The following is a 22,943-nucleotide window of genomic DNA, read 5'->3' on the forward strand; positions in this document are numbered from 1 at the left end:
ATATTTTTGGCTTTTTTTAGAGACAAGGTCTCACTCTGTTGCCCACACTGGAGTGCCAATGGTATAATCATAGCTCACTGCAGCCTCAGCCTCCTAGGTGAAGTGATCCTCCTGCCTCAGCCTCCTGAGTAGCAGAGACCACAGGCACGCACCACCACACCTAGCTAAGTTATTATTATTATTATTTTTGTAGAGATGAGGTCTCACTATGTTACCCAGGCTGGTCTTGAATTCCTGGCCTCAAATGATCCTCCCATCCTGGACTCTCAAAGTGCTGGGATTATAAGTGTGAGCCACCATGCTGGCCAAAATAGAATGTTAGAGACTCACTTTACACTGAATTTACTTGGAAGGCTGATTCTTTTTCTACACCCTCCCTAGGAGAGTGAGCTGGATTTTAGGACCTTAACTCTGCCCATGAAATGGTCAGGCCAGGGGAGATGGCCTTCACCCATTGGGTTACAAGAGTATCAACTCCCTCCCTGCTTGATTGGGCAGCAGAACAAACTCAGCCACAGCTCCTTTTAGCTCTTCCCATCCTGCTCTGCAAAATGGTGTACCTCCCTGTACACTTTTGATTTCCTCCTTTTTAATTTTAATTTTTACTTTTTTTGAGATGGGGTCTCACTCTGTCACCCAGGCAGGAGTGCAGTGATGTGATCTCGGCTCACTGCAATCTCGGCCTCCTGGGTTCAAGCGATTCTCCTGCCTCCTGAGTAGCTGGGATTACAGGCGCCTGCCACCACGCCTGGCTAATTCTTTTGTATTTTTAGTAGAGATGGGGTTTTACCATATTGGCCAGGCTGGTCTCAAACTCCTGACTTCAAGTGATCCACCTGCCTCGGCCTCCCAAAGTGCTGGGATGACGGGTGTGAGACACCACGCCTGGCCAATTTCCTCCTCTTTTCATTGTCTCCACCAGGTGTGACTTACAATCTATGCGTATTTAAAATTCTCATGGCTATAGGGGAAAAAATCTGCTGAGTAAGGTCAGTTGCTTCAAAGTAAATTGTGTACATTAGAATTTCACACACAGAAAAATCATTGCCAGAGAATGGACTCTGGATTCTTCATATTTGGCTGTAACAGGGAGGGAGAGGGCAGGGCCAGGGGTAGAAGACATCCCCGTGGGGAGGTCTATTCTCAGATTCTCAGATTCTCAGACACAGCGGCTCCCAGGTCCCATCCAGACCACTGCCTTCTGCAGCTCAGAACAGAACTTCTGCCTGGCTGGCCCCAGCTAGTTCATCTCTTGGCAAAGGACCAACTGATTTAAAAAAAAAAAAAAAAAAAAAATGCCACTGCTGACAAGGCCTTCTCATCCCTAGTTCCAAAGTACAAAAGCAAGCTTTCCTGCAGGGCCAGCCTTCGGAGGCCTGATTTTGGATAAGAGGAAAAAAGCTCCTTGCCCAAACACTTTCCCAACTTCTCAATCTCTGTATCTTTCAAGAGGCTTCTAAGATCACCTTACTTCCTTCACCTTGTTAGGACTGACCTCTTATCTTCACCTGTGTAAGAATAAATAAAAGCCTGTACAGAGGTTGTGAAGGTCACGCATAGTTGCGAGAACCAAGCTTATTTGCTTTGGTAGTAGGGATAAATTTGTTCAGGTCCCCGGGCATTGAAAGAGTACAAAGTATAGCCGGGTGTGGTGGCACGTGCGTGTAGTTCCAGCTACTGGGGAGGCTGAGGCAGAAGAATTGCTTGGACCTGGGAGGCAGAGGTTGCAGTGAGCCGAGATTGTGCCACACTGCAGTCCAGCCTGGGTGACAGAACGAGACTCCATCTCAAAAAAAAAAGAAAAAGAAAAAAGACTACACAGTAGATTCTGAAAAGGTTCTCAATCACAGGAGAGTCAAAGAGGTTCCCGGTAAGGGCTGGGATCCCCAGCACATGCACTTACACTATATTTTATTTTATCTTTTGTTTAGGGATGGAGTCCTGCTCTGTCGCTCAGGCTGGAGTGCAGTGGTATGATTTCGGCTCACTGCAATCTCTGCCTCCTGGGTTCAAGCGATTCTCATGCCTCAGCCTCCTGAATAGCTGGGATCAGAAGTGTGTGCCACCGCACCCAGGTAATTTTTGTATTTTTAGTGGAGATGGGGTTTCACTATGTTGGGCAGGCTAGTCTCGAACTCCTGACCTCAGGTGATCTGCTCACCTCGGCCTCCCAAAGTGCTGGGATTACAGGTGTGAGCCACCATGCCCAGCCTAAGAAAACAAAAAAGCCAGCACAGCCATAAAAAAGAATGAAAACATATCCTTTGCTGCAACAGAGATGCAGCTGGAGGCCGTTATCCTAAGTGAATTAGCGCAAGAACAGAAAACCAAATACCACGTGTTCTCACTTATAAGTGGGAGCTAAACTGGGTACATGTGGATACAAAGACAGGAAAAACACACAGTGATGGCCAGGTGCGGTGGCTCACACCTGTAATCCCAGCACTTTGGGAGGCCGAGGCGGGCAACTCACTTGAGATCAAGAGTTCGAGACCAGCCTGGCCAACATAGTGAAACCCTGTCCCTACTAAATATACAAAAATTAGCCAGGCATGGTGGTGGGTACCTGTAATCTCACCTACTCAGGAGGCTGAGGCAGGAGAATAACTTGAACCTTGGAGGTGGAGGTTGCAGTGAGCCGAGATCACACCATTGTACTCCAGCCTGGGCGACAGAGTGAGACTCTGTGTGAAAACAAAAAACAACAACAACAAAAAACTGAGGACTACAAGAAGGCAGGGGAAGGAGGGCAAGGACTGCGAAACTACCTACTGGGTACTGCGCTCAAACCCTGGGTGATGGGATCAGTTGTATCCCAAACTTCAGCATCATGTGATAAACCCAAGTAACAAATGTGCACATGTACTCCTTGAAGCTAAAATAAAAGTTGAAATGATATATAATATAACCAGCTATTCTGGGAAGCTGAGATCTTCTGCATGCCACATAGTTGACATCAATTTTTAAAATTCAGTTGAGGAGTAAACTGCTGGCTGGGCGCAGTGGCTCACGCCTGTAATCCCAGTACTTTGGGAGGCCGAGGTGGATGGATGACCTGAGGTTGGGAGTTCGAGACCAGCCTGGCTAACATGGCAAAACCCTGTCTCTACTAAACATACAAAAATTAGCCAGGTGTGGTGGCCCGCACCTGTAATCCCAGCTACTCAGGAGGCTGAGACAGGAGAATCACTTGAACCCAGGAGGTGGAGGTTGCAGTAAGCCAAGATTGCACCACTGCACGCCAGCCTAGGTGACACAGCAAGACTCTGTCTCAAAAAAGAGTAAACTGCTAGCAGATAGACAAACGTGTAACAGTTCAATGCATAAAAAACATTACAATGACAGCAAAAAACCAAAACAAAACAAAACCAAGAAAAGGCAAATCAGACTCACGTTTCTCCAGTGCCAGATTTCTAGGAGACCACACTCTTCTGTTCCTTTCCTAGATAAAAATGCAGCACAAAGTTCTGACTACAGATTTCTTCAAGACCTGTGGATTCTGCAAGAGCAAGAGCCTAGAAAGAGAGAATGAGGAAATGAACATCGAAGTCCACACATAGAACAGGAAAGAGGGAGACTGGCTTCACTCTCTCTCCTGGCAGGACTGGCACAAAAACGGGTCAGAGGCAAAATTTCCTAAGACTGCTTCCTCTGAGAAATGCTTTACTCCTACCCCCTTTAAGCACTGCAGAGTCAACATACTCTTCTATGGCTTCAATTCTGCAAGGTTCAGGTCTGATAGGAAATCATGTATACCTAATCAGCAGGGTACAAAGACAAGGGAGAGGGAAAGAGAATCTCTTAGGAGAACTAAATGCATAGAAAAAGAAGCAGACTTGGGCGGGCACGATGGCTCACACCTGTAATCCCAGCACTTTGGGAGGAAGAGGCGGGCGGATCACGAGGTCAGGAGATCAGGACCCTCCTGGCTAACACGGTGAAACCCCGTCTCTACTAAAAATACAGAAAAAAATTAGCCGGGCATGGTACTGGGTGCCTGTAGTCCCAGCTACTCGGGAGGCTGAGGCAGGAGAATGGCATGAACCCAAGAGGCGGAGCTTGCAGTGAGCTGAGATCGCGCCACTGCACTTCAGCCTGGGTGACAGAGCGAGACTCCGTCTCAAAAAAAAAAAAAAAAAAAAAAAAATGCCGGGCATGGGGACCCACACCTGTAATCCCAGCACTTCGGGAGGCCGAGGAGGGAGGATTGCTTGAGCTCAGGAGTTCAAGATCAGCCTGGGCAACACAGTGAAACGCCATCTCTACGAAAAATAAAATAAATGAGCCAGGCATGGTGGTGCGTATTTGTAGTCCCAGCTACTTGGGAAGCTGAGGCAGGAGGATCACTTGATCTCAGGAGTTTGAGATTCCAATGAGCTATGATTGCACCGCTGCCCTCTAGCCTGGGTGACTAAATGAGACCCTGTCTCTTAAAAAAAAAAAAGAAAAGAAGGAAGGAAAGGAAGGTAGGTATCAGGCATATATTAAATCATTTGAAAATTTTAAAAGTCCTGACTACTTTGTTTCACCGACATGAAAGTGACAGGGCTATGGTCATGATATTGAAAACCTACCTGGCACTGTAATACAGAAATCTTGGATTTTATTATTTTCCTCCCTGATCCTCATTCCAATATCAGTCATCAAATATTTAAAAAGTAATAATATGCAAATCATACATAAAGAAGATATAGTGGCCAGGTACAGTGGTCATGCCTGTAATCCCAGCACTTTGGGAGGCAGAGGCAGAGGCGGGTGGATCGCTTGAGGCCAGGAGTTTGAGACCAGCCTGGCTAACATGGTGAAACCCTGTCTCTACTAAAAATACAAAAATTAAAAAATTAGCTAGGCATGATGGCGTGCACCCAGATACTCAGGAAGCTGAGGCAGAAGAATCCCTTGAACCCTGTAGGCAGAGGTTGAAGTGAGCCGAGATCACACCACTGCACCCCAGCGTGGGCGACAGAACGAGACTCTGTCTGAAAAAAATAAAAATAAATAAAAATAAAAAAAGAAAAGAATATAATAAATATATTTAATGAATGAAAGCATGATTTATTTAATTCCCAACTTAAGGCTGTATCGTTATAACAATGTATCTGGTAAGTACTTATTTTAAAATTCTAATTCTAATGGGAAAGAAGACAAAGTCGGACACTTCAACTCTGTCTGAGTTTGGGGATTGCCCCAATCTTGCACTAAGGGTGCTCCGGTGTAGGGTTGCATCATTCATTCACGCTGTTTGGCAACAGGCAGCTGCTGTAAGATTAGACAAGTGAAGCTACCCAAAAAATAAATCAATGAAAAGAAAGCCTGCAGATTTTAGGAAATGATCTGCCTACGCGATTAAGAAGAAATGTAGACTCAGAGAGGAAGCCTGGAAGAGGAAAAGGAAAGTCGGCAAAATCAGAAAGTTGGGCGCAGGGTAGGCACAAGCCGGGACTTACCCTGTGTCCTGGGCCTCCGGGGATCCTGCGGCTGCAACCTTCCGGCTGCAGGGGGCCAACGCCGGCTCCGACGCTCAGGCAAGCAGTTCCCAGGGAGGTGAGCTGTGTAGACCCAGGGCCTCCACCGAACGCTCTCTTGAGATCTGCTGATAAGCGGGGTGGCTTCTGATGAGTTCTGCAAGTGCTTCTGTAAACTGGAGACACCAGATCCCTCTGCTCTCCAAAGCCGGGCTGGGAGGACGCTTTGGCCCCGCCCCAGGGGAGGGGCTCCCTGAACCAGCCCCCTCCTCCTCCTCCGGGGGCTCAGCCCCTGCAGTCTGAGAGGTGCACGGTGCCAGTGGCACCTCCGCTTTGCAGAGGAACAAAAGAGCTCCCGGACCTTCAGAAGCTGCTCCGCGCTGCCGCCACCACCACTCAGGATAAGGATAGGTGAGGGAAGCAAGGGACTGCTGCACTGATTTTGCAATTAATGAAATCTCCGTCGGGGGGCCTCTTTTGAAATCCACGTTTGGCATTATACGCTTGCAGCAGCGTAGCTCCCAAAAGAACTTCAAAGACTACTTATATTCCTTTTTTTTTTTTTTTTTTTTTGAGACGGAGTCTCGCTCTGTCGCCTGGGCTGGAGTGCAATGGCACGATCTCGGCTCACTGCAAGCTCCGCCTCCTGGGTTCACGGCATTCTCCTGCCTCAGCCTCCCAAGTAGCTGGGACTACAGGTGCCCGCCACCACGCCCGGCTAATTTTTTGTATTTTTTAGTAGAGACGGGGTTTCACCGTGTTAGCCAGGATGGTCTCGATCTCCTGACCTCGTGATCCGCCCGCCTCGGCCTCCCAAAGTGCTGGGATTACAGGTGTGAGCCACCACGCCCGGCCAAGACTACTTATATTCTTATTAAAATGCAACCATGAGTAACAAAATGAGTCTTTGCACCTTGCTTTTATTTTTAATTTTTATTTATGTTTTTAAATAGAGATTGGGGGGTCTCAATGTGTTTCCCAGGCTGGGCTCCAACACCTGGGCCCAAGCAATCTTCCCTCCTTGGCCTCCCAAAGTGTTGGGATTACAGGTGTGAGCTACCGCGCCCGGCCTATTTCTTTTTAAAAATTTTCTGGCCAGGCACGGTGGCTCAAGCATGTAATCCCAGCACTTTGGGAGGCTGAGGCAAGTGGATCACCTGAGGTCAGGAGTTCGAGACCAGCCTGGTTAACATGGCAAAACTCCGTCTCTAGCAAAAATACAAAAATTAGCGGGACATGGTGGTGCATGCCTGTAGTCCCAACTACTTGGGAGGCTGAGGCAGGAGAATTGCTTGAACCCCGGGGCGGGGGGTGAGGAGGTTGCAGTGAGCCAAGATCGTGCCACTGCACTACAGCCTGAGCAACAGAGTGAGACTCCGTTAAAAAAAAAAAAAAAAATTCCATGTGTCACTTGCCCAGCTCCTTGTATGTTAACTGCAACAAATAAGGGGTGTTTCCCCCAAACATTCACCACTGGAGTTAGCTGGCTGGAGCTGGGCATTGAGATCCACTCTAAAACACAACCTGAAACCTCAAAGGCTGACAGTCTGCACCCCAGGCTCACTCTAAGTTGCTCACCCACGCAGAGGATGCAATCCCTGGGGCAAGACACTTGGTCATAGCATCTCTACCCTTAGCTACAGGACCCTCCCCACCAAAACACAATTTTTTTTTTCCCCAAGACTGAGTCTCACTCTGTCGCCCAGCCTGGAGTGCAGTGGTGCGATCTCAGCTCATTGCAACCTCCGCCTCCTGGGTTCAAGTGATTCTCCTGCCTCAACCTCCCCAGTAGCTGGGATTACAAGTGCATGCTACCATGCCCAGCTAATTTTTGTATTTTTAGTAGAGATGGGGTTTCACCATGTTGGCCAGGCTGGTCTCAAACTCCTGACCTCAAATGATCTGCCCACCTCAGCCTCCCAAAGTGCTGGGATTACAGGCATGAGCCACCACGCCCAGCCTGCAGTAGTTTTTTAAAAAGCATAATAGGCCGGGCACCTTGGCTCATGCCTGTAATCTCAGCACTTTGGGAGGCCGAGGCGGGCAGATCACCTGAGGCCAGGAGTTCAAGACCAGCCTGGCCAACAAGTTGAAACCCCGTCTCTACTACAAATATAAAAATTAGCCTGGCATGGTGGTGCATGCATAATCTCAGCTACTCGGGAGGCTGAGGCAGGAGAATCGTTTGAACCTGGGAGGCAGAGGTTGCAGTGAGCCAAGATCATGCCACTGCACTCCAGCCTGGGCAACAGAGCGAGAATCCATCTCAAAAAAAACAAAAAAAACAAAACAAAAAAAACAAATAAAAAGCATAATAAGAGAAACAAAATGTTAAACACCAAATGTTTGATCTAAATGTAAGTGGTAACTGAGAATTTATTTTGAGGGGAAAAGAAAGTCAAATAAGTAAATGTGGAAGGCTAGAAGAGTTAACTTATGCTATTATTTGTATTTCATAAATGTTTAATATTAAATATTCTTTAAAATATTAAATATTCTTAAAAATTTCAGATAAAAATTTATATTTACTAAAATCTGGCTGGGTGTGGTGGTGCATGCCTATAGTCCCAGCTACTTCGGAGGCTGAGGCAGGAGGATCATTTGAGCCCAGGATTTCGAGGTTACAGTGAGCCGTGATCATGCCACTGTACTCCAGTCTGGGTAACAGAGCAAGCCCTTGTCTCTGAAAAATTAATTAGTTAATTAATTAAAATCTGCCACCTCTTCATGGTCCTGGAATCCACCTCACACTCACACCTATATTGATACTTGTGAGCATGAGATGGCTGTACTGTAAACATTGTTTTGCTAGAGCACATCACATTAAAAAAATATATATAGATGCCTAGAAGACACTAATGAGTGGTCACATACAAGTGTAACAACCAGGAGCTAATCTTGCCAGACAAGGCAAAACTGTGAAACAGATTAAAATATGCTTCATCAGGCCGGGCACAGTGGCTCACGCCTGTAATCCCAGCACTTTGGGAGGCTGAGGTGGGAGGATCACCTGAGGTCAGGAGTTCGAGATCAGCCTGGCCAACATGGCGAAACCCCATCTCTACTAAAAATACAAAAAGTAGCCAGGCCTGATGGCAGGTGCCTGTAATCTCAGCTACTGAGGAGACTGAGGCAGGAGAATCACTTGAACCCAGGAGGCAGAGGTTGCAGTGAACCAAGATTACGCCACTGCACTCCAGCCTATGTGACAAAGCCAGACTCTGTCTCAAAAAAAAAAAAAAGCTTCATTGCTGTTCTTAGTGGAATAATAGCATGTGAACCAAATACAATACAGTATAATGAAGGCATAATTACTCGAATAATAGCACATAAGAACCAAATACAATACAGCACAATGAAGTTATAATAAAAATATTAGCAAATTATTTTGCAAAGTTTTAATCACAATTGGTTAGTCAAAAGTAATACAGGTCATACTACGTTCCTGAAAGGTTTTCTTTCCTTTTTTTTTTTTTTTTTCTTTTGAGGTAGGGTCTTGCTGTCACCCAGGCTGGAGTGCAGTGGCACGATCATAGCTCACTGAAGCTTCGAACTCCTGGGCTCAAGCAATCTTCCTGCCTCAGCCTTCTGAGTAGGTGGGAACCACAGGTGTGTGCCACCACACCAGGCTGGTTTTTTATGTTTAGTAGAGCCTGGGTCTGATTGGTCTCCAACTCCTGGGCTCAAGCCCAAGCGTGATCCACTTTACCCAGCTCTGAAAGGTTTTCAATAGATCACATTTTTGTAAGCCAACAAATTTTCTTTTCTTTTTTTTTTTTTTTGAGATGGAGTCTCGCTCTGTCACCCAGGCTGGAGTGCAGTAGCATGATCTCGGCTCTCTGCAACCTCCGCCTCCTGGGTTCAAGTGATTCTCCTGCCTCAGCCTCCCAAGTAGGTGGGATTACAAGCATGCACCACCATGCCTGGCTAATTTTTGTATTTTTAGTACAGACGGGGTTTCATCATGTTGGATAGGCTGGTCTTGAACCCCTGGCCTCAGGTGATCCACTCGCCTTGGCCTCCCAAAGTGCTGGGATTATAAGAGTGAGCCACCGTGCCCAGTCACAAATTTTCTAATGGCTAATTAGGTTAGAATCATGTACTCTTTTTAAAAGTCATTCAGTGCTAATAGCCTTCTAAAGTATAGTAAATTGGAACAAGCCCTCTGGAAAACAATATGGTGTTATTCAGTAACATTGAACACATGCGGCCAGGTGCGGTGGCTCACACCTGTAATCCCAGCACTTTGGGAGGCCGAGGAGGGCGGATCACAAAGTCAGGAGATGGAGACCATCCTGGCTAACACGGCGAAACCCCGTCTCTACTAAAAATACAAAAAAAAAAATAAATAAATAAAAAAATTAGCCAGGGGTGGTGGTGGGCGTCTGCAGTCCCAGCTACCCGGGAGGCTGAGGCAGGAGAATGGCGTGAACCCAAGAGGCGGAGCTTGCAGTGAGCGGAGATTGCGCCACTGCACTCCAGCCTGGGCGACAAAGCGGGACTCTGTATAAAAAACAAACAAACAAAAAACATTGAACACATGCAATTTCTACGACCCATCAATCCCACCTGAGGAAGACACTCAGGAGAAACTTGGATGAGTAAGCCAGGTGTGGTGCCTCATGCTTCAAATCCTAGCATTTTGGGAGGCCTAGGTGGGAGGATCGCTTGAGCCCAGGAGTTCAAGACCACCCTGGGCAATATATTAAGACCTAATCTGTACAAAAAATAAACAAAATTAGCTGGACGTGGTGGCACACACCTCGAATCCCAGGTACTTGGGAGGCTGAGGTGGGAGGATGGCTTGAGCCTGGGAGGTTGAGGCTGTGCTAAGATCACGCCACCACACTCCAGCCTGGGTGACAGAGTGAGACCCCGCCCCCCAAAAAAAAGAAAAAAAAGAGGCTGGGTGCGGTGGCTCACACCTGTAATCACAGCACTTTGAGAGGCTGAGGCAGGCAGATCACCTGAGGTCAGGAGTTCAAGACCAGCCTGACCAACATGGAGAAACCCCGTCTCCACTAAAAATACAAAATTAGCCGGGTGTAGTGGTGCACACCTGTAATCCTAGTTACTCAGGAGGCCATGGCAAGATAATCGCTTGAACCCAGGAGGCGGAGGTTGTGGTGACCCGTGATCATGCCATTACATACCCGCCTGGGCAACAAGAACAAAACTCTGTCTCAAACAAACAAACAAACAAAAAAAAAACGACACATATATAAGAATTCTCACAGCAGTACTGTGAACATTCTCAGTTACTGTGATGCTCCAATAGCCACTGGAAACTTTAAAAAAAAAAAAGAGAGACTATCATTTAATGTCATAAATGATAACTTACAACATAAAATTCAGGACAGTAGTTACTTCTGAAAGTAAGAAAGGAAATGAGATTGAGAAAAGTTATGTAGTTAATCAATGATATTATAATAATAACTTTCCTTTAAGTAGGATGGTAGGTATACAGATGCTTTTTATATCTGTGTGTATAAAATATTTGCTAACAAATGTAATATTTCTTATCAATACGTTAAATACCAATACATTGCTGGCCAGGCGCGGTGGCTCACGCCTGTAATCCCAGCATTTTGGGAGGCCAAGGCAGGCAGATCACGATGTCAGGAGATTGAGACCATCCTGGCCAACATGGTGAAACCCCATCTCTACTAAAATACAAAAAATTAGCTGGGCATGGTGGTGCGTGCCTGTAGTCCCACCTACTTGGGAGGCTGAAGCAGGGGAATCGCTTGAACCTAGGAAGCGGAGGTTGCAGTAAGCCGAGATTGCACCACTGCACTCCACGCTGGCGACACAGAAAGATTCTGTCTCAAAAAAAAAAAAAAAAATTAAAAAAAAATACCAACACATGGCTGGGCGCGGTGGCTCACGCCTGTAATCCCAGCACTTTGGGAGGCCGAGGTGGGCTGATCACAAGGTCAGGAGATGAAGACCATCCTGGCTACCATGGTGAAACCCCGTCTCTACTAAAAATACAAAAAAATTAGCTGGGCGTGGTGGCGGGCGCCTGTAGTCCCAGCTACTTGGGAGGCTGAGGCAGGAGAATGGCGTGAACCCCGGAGGCAGAGCTTGCAGTGAGCCGAGATTGTGCCACTGCACTCCAGCCTGGGTGACAGAGCGAGACTCCATAAAAAAAAAAAAAAATACCAATACATTAAAATAATATAAATGTCTTGAAAGAGCACAGTGAACACAGTTTGAAATGTGATTTAATATAAACATTGGCATTCAAAATAAGTCATGCCATAGAAATATGCCCATGATATGTCACATGAATAAAGGAAGTTGCAGAACGTATATATTCTTTGGGCCCCCATTTTTGAACAAAGAAATCTCTATGTGTGTCTATATCCAGGTATGATATATGGTTATATATCTATGTCTATATATCTATATAAAAAAGGAAACATTATTTATTTATTTATTTATTTATTTTTATTTTTTTGAGACAGGGTCTGGCTCTGTCTCTGTCCAGGCTGGAGTTCCGTGGTGCAATCTCAACACACTACAATCTCTGCCTTCTGGGCTCAAGCGCTGGGATTTTGGTGTGAGCTATCTTTATAATGGAAAAAGTGGGAGAAATTTACGTTACAAAACGATATGACTATAGTATAAGAACTGTGGCAATATTTGACCGAATCTTCCCCTTCCTCCTCCTAGAAATTATGCAAAGTGAGAGGGAGATATGGTGGTGGGTGGGGGGAATGAGGCAGAAATCCCACATTCAACAAAACTAGAGGACAAAAAGTCACTGGGAAACTCCAAGACCTGCACAAGGGCTACCAAAGTTACATGGGAAGAGGCACATACAGATCCCAGAAAACACCAGCAAAAACAGACTCTCTGAAGATGAGCTGTTCATGCTACAGTGCAAAAATGTGTTGTTTGAAACAAGCAGAGCAGAGCAGGGATACAAAGAACTGAGGGCAAGGCTCAATCAAGCAGAAAGGGAGTGGAAACCCTTGTAACCCAAGGGATGAAGGGCATCTCTCCTGGCCTGAGCATCTTATGGGCAGAGTTAAGGTCCCAACACCCAGCTCACCCTCCTAGGGAGGGTGTGGGAAAAGAATCAGTCTTCCAAGTAAATTCAATATGTGTCTCTAACATTGTTTTGGCCAGCACGGAAGCTGACGCCTGTAATCCAAACACTTTGGGAGGCCAAGGCGAGGGGATTGTTTGAGCCCAGGAATGCAAGACCAGCCTGGTTATCATAGAAAGACTCTCTCTCTCTTTTTTTTTTTTTTTTTGAGACAGAATCTCGCTCTGTGGCCCAGGCTGGAGTGCAGTGGCACAATCTCAGCTCACTGCAACCTCTGCCTCCCAGGTTCAAGCGATTCTTCTGCCTCAGCCTCCCGAATAGCTGGGACCACAGGTGCCTGCCACCATGCCCAACTAATTTTTGTATTTTTAGTAGAGATGGGGTTTCACCATGTTGGCCAGGATGGTCTCAATCTCTTGACCTTGTGATCTGCCTGCCTAGGCCTCCCGAAGTGCTGGGATTACAGGCATGAGCCACCTAGTCTGGCCTGGAGACAAGGTCTTTAAAGAGGTGATTATGTTAAAATGAGGTCTTCAGAGTGAGCCCTAATCTAATGTGACCAGTGTCCTTTTAAGAAGAGTAAATTTGGACATGGAGAGACATCAGAAACATGTGAGTGTGCCAGGCATGGTGGCTCACGCTTGTAATCCCAGCACTTTGGGAGGCTGAAGCAGGAGAATCGCTTGAACCCGGGAGGCGGAGGTTACAGTGAGCTAAGATCCCTGCCATCCAGCCTGGGCAACAGAGCGAGATTCTGTCTCAAAAAAAAAAAAAAAAAAAAAGAGATCTGTCTGAAAAAAAACTTAATGAATTATTTCCAAGAAGGACAAACAAAAATACAAATATAGATTCATGGAAAAGATGACAAAATAAGGCAAGACAAAACTTACAAAATCCAGGAAAGAAGCAGAAGGGAGCCAGGCACAGTGACTCACACCTGTAATCTCAGCACTCTGGGAGGCCAAAGCAGAAGGATTGCTTGAGGCCAGGAGTTCAAGACCAGCACAAGCAACAAAGTGAAGCACTGTCTCTACAAAACATCAAAAAATTATCCAGGCGTGGTGATGAGTGCTTGTGGTCCCAGTTACACAGGAGGCTGAGGCAGGAGGAAAGCTTGAGCCCAGGAGGTTGAGGCTGCAGTGAGACATGTTCGTGCCACTGCACTCCAGCTTGGGCAACAGAGTGGGACCCTGTCTCAGAAGAAAAAAAAAAAAAAAGGATGTAGAAGGAAAAAACATAACTATCACACTGGGCATGGTGGCACGTGCCTATAATGCCAACTACTCAAGAGGCTGAGGCAGGAGGATCACTTGAGCCTAGGAGTTCAGATCCAACCTAGGAAACATATTGAGACACCATCTCCAAAAAACAGGTAAAGTAACCATTACAGAAGTGAAGATGAAGTAAAAAGAGCAAAAATAAAAGTGGGCACTATGAAAAATATATTAACCAATATGGATGATAAAAATGAGAAAAGCAAATAATATAAACAAAAGGAATTAAATGAAATTAGAGAAAAAATGATAGTTGGCGGGGTGCAGTGGCTTACGCTTGTAATCCCAGCACTTTGGGAGGCCAAGGTTGGTGGATCACCTGAGGTCGGGAGTTCAAGACCTGCCTGGCCAACATGGTGAAACCTGTCTCTACTAAAAATACAAAAATTAGAATTAGCCAGGCGAGGTGGTGCACGCCTGTAATCCCAGCTAGGAGGCTGAGCCATGAGAATTGCTTGAACTTGGGAAGGGGAGGTTGCAGTGAGCTGAGATGGCACCACTGCACTCCAGCCTGGGCGATAGAGTGAGACTCTGTCTCAAAAAAAAAAAAAAAAAAAAAAAAAAAAAGACAGCTATAGAGGACAGACCAAAGGGAGCCAACATGCACAATTGAAATTTCCAATGAAGATAACCCAAACATTAGAACAAATAAGTATTTAACTGGGTGTGGTGACTTGAACCTGTAGTCCCAGCTACTAGGTAGGCTGAGGTAGGAGGATCGCATGAGGCCAGGAGTTCAAGGCTAGTCTCAGCAACAGAGTAAGACCCCATATCTCTAAAAATAAATAAATAAATAAATAATAAATAAATAAATAAATAAATAAATAAATAAATATTTAAAGATATAGAGGCCGGGCGTGGTGGCTCATGCCTGTAATCCTAGCACTTTGGGAGGCCAAAGTAGGAGGATCACTGGAGGTAAGGAGTTCAAGACCAGCCTGGGCAATATGAGACCCTCCCCCCACCCACCCCAACCCCTGTCTCTACAATAAAACAAAAAAAATTCACTGGGCGTGGTGGTGCACACCTGTTGGGAGGCTAACGTGGGAGGATGGCTTGAGCCCCAGGGTGGAAGCTGCAGTGAGCTGTGATCATGCCACTGCACTCCAGCCTGAGCAACAGAGCAAGACCCTGTCTCAAAAAAACAAATGAATAAAGTTATGAGCCAGTGATTTTTTTGTTTTAAAACAAGCCAAGCCATCATTCACACACAAAGGCTACAAACGATAGTTTTGAACACACAGGAATTCTGGGGATATTTTTCCCATGAGAATATTTTTCTTTTTTTTGAGATGGAGTTTTGTCTTGTTGCCCAGGCTGAAGTGCAATGGCGCGATCGTGGTGCACCGCAACTTCTGCCTCGTGGGTTCAAGTGATTCTCCTGCCTCAGCCTTCCGCATAGCTGGGAATACATGCCTGGCTAATTTTGTATTTTTAGTAGAGATGGGGTTTCTCCATATTGGTAAGGCTGGTCTTGAACTCCCGACCTCAGGTGGTCTGCCCGCCTCGGCCTCACAAAGTGCTGGGATTACAGGCATGAGCCACTGTGCCTGGCCTCCCATGGGAATATTTTTCTTGAGGACACTGCTAATGAATAAACATTACTCACCAGTGGATAGCAAAGGGAACTTCAGCAAAGGGACAAGCAAGAGCATTGAGTGTATATCACTGCAAAACTAAGACTAAACAAACCCAGGTTTTGGGGAGAAAAAACAGAATGTAAATGTTACCTACTCTGACAATATAGAAATAATGCAATAGAAAAATTAGGAGGACAAAGATTATGGAACAAATGAAGTAGGGTGAGTTTTTGCAGGCTGTTTCATCTATAATAACCGAGAGTTAAAAGATTATTTAAATCACATTTAATTTACAGTGTAAGAATAATATTGGCCGGGCGCAGTGGCTCACGCTTGTAATCCCAGCACTTTGGGAGGCCGAGGTGGGCGGATCATGAGGTCAGGAGATTGAGACCACGGTGAAACCCCGTCTCTACTAAAAATACAAAAAAAAAAAAATTAGCCGGGCGTGGTGGCGGGCGCCTGTAGTCCCAGCTACTCGGAGAGGCTGAGGCAGGAGAATGGTGTGAACCCGGGAGGCGGAGCTTGCAGTGAGCCAAGATCGTGCCACTGCACTCCAGCCTGGGCGACAGAGCGAGACTCCGTCTCCAAAAAAAAAAAAAAATAATAATAATAATATTAAGAAAAACAACATTGCTGGCTAAAATCAGATAACAGGTCAATCATGGTGGCTGACACCTGTAATCCCAGCAATTTGGGAGGCTGAGGCAGGAGGATCACTTGAGGCTAGCTACTTGGGAGGCTGAGGTGGGAGGATCACTTGAGCCCAGGAGTTAAAAGCTGCAGTGAGCTAATGATTGTGCTGCTGCACTTTATTTAGCCTGGGTGACACAGTGAGACTGGAAAAAAAAAAAGGGCCAGGTGTGGTGGCTCATGCTTGTAATCCAGGCAGGCAGATCACTTGAGGTTAGGAGTTTGAGACCAGCCTGACAAACATGGAGAAATCCCATCTCTACTAAAATTAGCTGGGCATAGTGGTGCATGCCTGTAATCCCAGCTACTCGGGAGGCTGAGGCAAGACAATCGCTTGAACTCGGGAGGTGGAGGTTGCGGTGAGAAAAAATAGAATTCTTGAATCCATACTGATACAAATTCATTCATTCATTCACTCATTCATGGAGAAGGGAAAGTTTTTCCTTACGGCAGAATTCCAACCAATAAATATATAATGAATGATGAAAGCAGAAAATTGGCCAGGTGCAGTGGCTCACTCCTGTAATCCTAGCAATTTGGTAGGCCAAAGTGGGAGGATCACTTGAGGCCAGGAGTTCAAGACCAGCCTGAGCAACACAGCTTTTCAGAGACCTTTTCTCTGAAAAAAAATTAGCCAGGCACGATGGTGGATCACTTGAGCCCAGAAGGTCGAGGCTGCAGTAAGCAGTGATTGCACCACTGCACTCCAGCCTGGGCACCAGAGTGAGACCCTATCTCAAAAAAATATATAAAATAAAAAATTAATAGAAAATTACCACTTGCAAATGGTTAGGTCTAAGATTCGATTTTACCCTACTTACAAACTAATACATTAGCCTCTTGCTTGTTTTATGGATGTGGCCTAAGAAAGACGACTCCTGGCTGGGCGCGGTGGCTCCAGGCCTGTAATCCCAGGACTTTGGGAGGCCGAGGCAGGTGGATCATGAGGTCAGGATATCGAGACCATCCTGGCCAACATGGTGAAACCCCGCCTCTACTAAAAATACAAAAATTAGCTGGGTGTGGTGGTGCGTGCCTGTAGTCCCAGCTACTCAGGAGGTTGAGGCAAGGAGAATCGCTTAAACCCAGGAGGTGAAAGCTGCAGTGAGCCAAGATCGTGTCACTGCACTCTAGCCTGGGTGACAGCGCAAGACTCTGTCTCAAAAAAAAAAAAAAGTCTCATGTGTCAGAGACAAAGAACTTTATCGCTTACGGCACAGCAAGCAGTATGGGCAGTAGGATATTTGCATCAGTTCCCCTTTCCCTCCAACTTCCATGGGGTAACACAATGGGGCCCAGATGGATGCCTCAAAGACGGTGGGTTTGGATCACAGCTAAGGAACACTCAGCTCAGGGAATCTATTTTTGTTGTTGTTGTTGTTTTATTGTTTTTCATTATTTATTTTTTATTTTTTAGAGATAGAGTTTCACTCTTGTCACCCAGGCTGGAGAGCAATGGCGCTACTTTGGCTCACCGCAACCTCCGCTTCTTGGGTTCAAGCTCTTCTCCTGCCTCAGCCTCCTGAGTAGCTGGGATTACAGGCATGCGCCATCACGCCTGGCTAATTGTGTATTTTTTAAGTAGAGACAGGGTTTCTCCATGTTGGTCAGGCTGGTCTCGAACTCCTGACCTCAGGTGATCTGCCCACCTCGGTGTTTTATTGTTTTATTTTTGTAGAGATGGTGTCTCACCGTGTTGTCTAGGCTGGTCTTGAACTCCTGGCCTCAAAGGATCCTCCCACCTTGGCCTTCCAAAGTGCTGGGATGGCTGTGCACGGTGGCTTACACCTGTAATCCCAGGACTTTGGGAGGCTGAGGGGGCAAATCACCTGAAGTCAAGAGTTTGAGACCAGCCTGGCCAACATGGTGAAGCCCTGTCTCTAAAAAAATAAACAAATTAGCTGGGCATGGTGGCGGGAGCCTGTAGTCCCAGCTACTCAAGAGGCTGAGGCAGGAGAATCACTTGAACCCAGAAGGTGGAGGCTGCAGTGAGCCGGTACAGCACCACTGCACTCCAGCCTGGGCAACAGAGTGAGCAGAGTGAGACTCCACCTCAAAAAAAAAAAAAAAAAAAAAAAAAGTGCTGGGATTATAGACATGAGCCACTACACCCGGCTGAAATCTATTGTTTTCATACCAAGTAGTGGGCAAGCCTGCTCTTTGTCCAGGAAGAAACGTTAACTTGTCTCTGAAGATTAGCAGCTGTATAAATAACCCTGAGAAAAGCCCCAGATAAAGGGCATTCTTGGGCCTTGCATTCTTGGCACACACAGCAAGACATGTTAAGCACACAACAGATCCATGGAAGACTTTCAATACAAAGATCACAGTAATAATTGTTTCGGGCAAAAATTATTGATGGGCTGGGTACAGTGGCTCACGCCTGTAACCCCAGCACTTTGGGAGGCTGAGGCAGGAGGACTGCTTGAGCCCAGAAGTTTGAAACTCACCCCGGCAACATAGCATGACCTTCTCTCTACAAAAAAAAAAAAAAAAAAAAAGTTTTAAATTAGCCAGGCATAGTGGTGCACGCCTGTAGTCTCAGCTACTCAGGAGGCTGAGATAGGAAGCTGAGCCCAGGAGGTTCAGGCTGCAGTAAGCTGTGTGATTGAGCTACTGCACTCCAGCATGGGCGACAGGGTGAGACCCTGTCTCAAAAAACAAAACAAAACAAAACAAACAAACAAAAAAACAGTGGATGCTTAAATTAGTAGGCATTGTTACGATGAAAAACAGAACAGTCACATATTTTCCCACAAGATGCTTATTAAATGCTTATTAAATACAAAGGAAAACTACTAACTTTAAAGTAGAGCAATCTGGCAAATATTAACCAAGTGAACAAAGTTAACATCACCAGGAATGGGAAAAACTGACATCATGTGACTCTTCCTATGATGCCTTGAAAAGGACACATAATTTCTCTGGTGTTCTTGTCAAAAATGAATAACCTGCTTTTTTTTTTTTTTTTTTTTTGTGATAACAGAGTCTCGCTCTGTCACCCAGGCTGGAGTGCAGTGGCGTGATCTCGACTCACTGCAATCTCCGCCTCCTGTGTTCAAGTGATTCTCCTGCCTCAGCCTACTGAGTAACTGGGATTACAGGCGTGCACCACCAGGCCCAGCTAATTTTTTGTATTTTTAGTAGAGACGGGGTTGCTCCTGGTCTCTATCTCTTGACCTCATGATCCGCCCGCCTTGGACTCCCAAAGTGCTGGGATTACAGGCGTGAGCCACCGCGCCTGGCCATAATCTGCGTTTAAACATAAGGATACATCAGGCCAGGCGTGGTGGCTCATGCCTGTAATCCCGGCACTTCGGGAGGCCAAGGCAGGCAGATCACCTGAGGTCAGGAGTTCAAGACCAGCCTGGCTAACATGGTGAAACCCCATTTCTACTAAAAGTACAAAAATTAGCTCAGCATGGTGGTGGGTGCCTGTAATCCCAGCTACTTCAGAGGCTGAGGCAGGAGAATCACTTGAACCCGAGGAGGCGGAGGCTGCAGTGAGCAGAGATCGCGCCACTGCACTCCAGCCTGGGCAAAAGAGCAACACTCCGTCTTTAAAAAATTTGAAAAAAAAAAAAAATCATAAGGAAACATCAAATAACCCTAAAGTAAGGCACAGTCTGTAAAATAACTGGCCAGTATTCAAAAAAATGCCAAGATCATTAAAGACTGAAAAATTGCAGAAGTGTTCCAGACTGAAGAACATGACAACTAAATGCGAAACATAATTCTGGATAAATAGAATCCTGGGCCAGAGATAGAAGATTCATGATATAATTAGCAAAATTTGAATGAAATCTATAGATCGGATCCTGCATCAATGTTAATTTCTTATTCCTGGGTTAAATGTAATGTTTACACTGGGGGATCTGTGGGTAGAGTATGGGAATTCTTACTGTTTTTTACAAATTCCTTCCATTTTTGAGACAGGGTCTCGCTCTGTCACCAAGGCTGGGAGTGCAGTGCTGTGATTCTGGCTCACTGCAACCTCTGCCTCCCGGGTTCAAGCAATTCCACCTCAGCCACACAAGTAGCTGGAATACAGGTGTGTGCCACCACACCTGGCTTTTTTGTTTGTTTTTGTTTTAAGTTCGGGGATACATGTGCAGAATGAGCAGTTTTGTTAGATAGGTATACATATCCCATGGTGGTTTGCTGCACCCATCAACCCATCCTCTAGGGTTTTTTCGGTGGTTTTTTTTTTCTTTGAGACAGAGTCTCACTCTGTCGCCCAGGCTGGAGTGCAGTAGCTCCATCTCGGCTCACTGCAAGCTTCGCCTCCTGGATTCACGCCATTCTCTCACCTCAGCCTCCCGAGTAGCTGGAACTACAGGCACCCGCCACCATGCCCAGCTAATTTTTTTTTTTTTATATTTTTAGTAGAGACGGGGTTTCACTGTGTTAGCCAGGATAGTGTCGATCTCCTGACCTTGTGATCTGCCCGCCTCGGCCTCCCAAAGTGCTGGGACTACAGGCGTAAGCCACTGCGCCCGGCCCCCATCCTGTAAGTTTTAAACCCCGCTTGCATTAGGTATTTGTCTTAATGCTCTCCCTCCCTTTGCTCCCACCCCGCCACAGGTCCCAGTGTGTAATGTTCCCCTCCCTGTACAGACCCATGGGAAACGTTTCAAAGGTGAGAACTTCTTATACATGTTATTTAAAATGTTTTTTCCCCTTATCAAGGACACCTATTTATGTATTTAATATGCTTCCATCAGATGTCGCCTGGGAGACAAGTCTCACTGTTGTTGCCCAGGCTGGAGTGCAGTAATGCAGTCTCGGCTCACTGCAACCTCCAACTCCCAGGTTCAAGCGATTCTCCTGCCTCAGCCTCCTGAGGAACTGGGATTACAGGCAGCCACCGCCATGCCCAGCTAATTTTTGTGTTTTTAGTAGAGACGGGTTTCACTACATTGGCCAGGCTGGTCTCGAACTCCTGACCTCAGGTGATCCACCCGCCTCAGCCTCCCAAAGTGCTGGGATTACAGATGTGAATCACTGTACCTGGCCTTTTTTTTTTTTGAGGAGTCTTGCTCTGTTGCCCAGGCTGGAGTGCAGTGACACGATCTCGGTTCACTGCAACCTGAGATCAAACAATTCTCATGCCTCAGCCTCCCAAGTAGCTTGCATCACAGATGCACACCACCAGGCCAGGCTAATGTTTGTATTTTTACAGAGACAGGGTTTCACCATGTTGGCCAGGATGGCCTTGAACTCCTGACCTCAAGTGATCCGCCCGCCTCAGCCTCCCAAAGTACTGGGATTACAAGCGTGCGCCACCATGCTTGGCCTCCTCGTAACATTTTTAACAGCAGTTATAATAAATCTGCATGCACGCCATGTAATGCCTATGGAACTAATAACTAGTCTTCTATCATGCAGTGCTACTAGTCACATATATAGATGTTTTTGTGATTCTCAAATACACAAACCCACCTAAGAGCATAATATACCCAGACATTCACTGCAGTCTGAATAGCAGATTGCGAACAACTTAAACATCAGTCAGTAGGTGACCGGTTAGTTGTGTCATTCTTTTTGAGAAAGGGTCAGCTCTGTAGCCCAGGCTGAAGTGCAGTGGCAAGATCATAGCTGACTGCAACCTCCACCTGGCAGATTCCAGCGATCCTCCCACCTCAGCCTCCCAAGTAGCTGGGATCACAGACGTGCACCACCACGCCCGGCTAATTTTTGTATTTTTTGTATAGATGGAGTCTCGCTATGTTACCCAGACTGGTCTTGAACTCCCGGGCACAAGTGATGCCCCCGCCTCATCTTCCCAAAGTGCTGGGATTACAGGCGTGAGCCACCGAGCCCTGGCCCCTAGTTGAGTCATTCTTACAAAGAACATCACGCAGCTGTTACCGAGGACTTCCCATTAGTCTTGATATGGCACAATCTCCAAGACACTTAAAGTATAACACACCCTACAGTGTGTATTATGAATTGCCATTTGTGTAGCGAAATGATTATATTCATATATAAGTTTATAAATTCAGAAAGCATTCCGAAAATTCATAGAGTACCCAGGGGTAACTTTGCTTGTCTCTAGTGTTGAACTAGAAGTGGGAGGAAGATTTAATTTTCATCACATGCCCTTCGGTGCCTTTTGAATTCAGAACAATTTCCGTTATTTATTAAAAATAAAATACGGCCGGGCGCGGTGGCTCACGCCTGTAATCCCAACATTTGGAAGGCCGAGCCGGGAGGATCACTTGAATTCAGGAGTATCACTTGAGCTCAGGAGTTTGAGACCACCCTGGGCAACATAGTTAGACCCTGTGTCTACAAAAAGAAAATAAATAAAGTAAAATATCACGTGTTACTGAATCCCTGGTATTTGGCGGGACACTGGATACTGGAAACAATGGGGGAGCTCTTTGGAAATTTACCTTAAAAGGGAGTCCGCTCAAAGGCAGGAATGACTCTACAAGGGTGAATTTTCAAATCTGCCATAGGGGCCTCGGGCCTCAACAGCATCCACAGCCCTACGGACGGGGCAGGTTCTTACGTCTCCACTCCCATCGCATCAGTCCTGCAGCTTTCTAAAGGTATCCAGCACTTTCTACCTTGCATTCTATCTTCATCTTCGCTAGGCCTCACAGCACCGCATGATCCCAGGGGAGGGTGCTTATCAGACTCGCGTGTGGCCCCACGGCACCTAGGGCACTGCCGAGCACACGGTCCAGAAAGCTCCAAAGAAACGGAACAAACCGCGAGAGTAGGGGCGGGAGGAGGCCCACCCTACGCCCTGCCCCCGCGGAGCACAAGCCCCGCCTGCGTCCTGAGCTTCGGGGTCCGCAAAGCTGGCCCCACCTAGCTCCGACGCCGGAACCAAGGAGCACGGACTGCCGGGTACAGGCTCCTC

The 22,943-nt window shown here is 46.4% G+C and overlaps 1 protein-coding gene across 6 annotated transcripts in view; it reads right to left on the reverse strand.

Moving 5' to 3' along the window:
- Positions 1 to 22,934, reverse strand: part of PSPH (phosphoserine phosphatase) — a 39,809-nt gene extending 16,875 nt beyond the window's left edge. For 2 of the 6 annotated variants that reach the window (XM_030796607.1, XM_030796602.1), the window contains exons 1-3: positions 22,468 to 22,934; positions 5,448 to 5,641; positions 3,394 to 3,515 (exon numbers count right to left, since the gene is read on the reverse strand). The gene's annotated coding sequence lies outside the window, so the exon portion shown is untranslated. Of the gene's footprint in view, positions 1 to 3,393; positions 3,516 to 4,865; positions 4,980 to 5,447; positions 6,033 to 10,524; positions 10,564 to 22,467 lie in introns of those variants that run through there. The other 4 variants (XM_030796604.1, XM_030796603.1, XM_030796605.1 and 1 more) reach the window with 4 other exon arrangements.
- Between the last annotated feature and the right edge of the window lie 9 nt (positions 22,935 to 22,943).

This window comes from Nomascus leucogenys, chromosome 17, assembly GCF_006542625.1.
Source record: "Nomascus leucogenys isolate Asia chromosome 17, Asia_NLE_v1, whole genome shotgun sequence".
Classification (NCBI taxonomy): Eukaryota; Metazoa; Chordata; class Mammalia; order Primates; family Hylobatidae; genus Nomascus; species Nomascus leucogenys.